Below are 567 nucleotides of genomic sequence, written 5' to 3'. Positions count from 1 at the left end.
TTCCATCCATTCCACTCTCCCTTCCACCACCCTTCCCTCATTCTTATCTTAGCTTCTCACAGTAAAGCCGTTTTACTTAATCGGCAACCCCTCCTTCTCCGTCCCCTCATGCCGAAAACATGGGGGGAAATTCCTTCGGGCTGTGTCAAAATATCATTTAAACATAAACATTCCCTGACCCCCCAATCCATCACCCACTCCCTTACTTTTATCACGGCATCATCTATACACAACCATTCTCTACTCAACCCTATCTCCTGTCTTCTCCCTTCCTTGCTCACATCCATCCGTCTCATCCTCGTTCATTCCCTCATGTTCACTCCATCTACCTCTGCCTTCCTCACCTATTTTACTAATCTTTGTTCACTCATTTTTCCCATGTACCCATGCCATCCCATCACTCTTTCATCAACCTAATATGTCATCTCCTTTTCCACTCCAGCTCTCTTTAAAAAGTCCACTTCCTCGTCTCTCCTTCGATCCAGCCTTGTAACCCCTACCATACTTCTCAAACATTACATCTCTGCCTCTCTTAAATTCTAGGTCTGTTCCATACACTGTTGTCAC

Source organism: Oratosquilla oratoria, chromosome 39 (assembly GCF_046742065.1).
Source record: "Oratosquilla oratoria isolate Oo_2021 chromosome 39, ASM4674206v1, whole genome shotgun sequence".
Lineage (NCBI taxonomy): Eukaryota > Metazoa > Arthropoda > Malacostraca > Stomatopoda > Squillidae > Oratosquilla > Oratosquilla oratoria.
The sequence above is the reverse complement of the archived record's forward strand: the minus strand, read 5'-3'. Positions refer to the sequence as shown.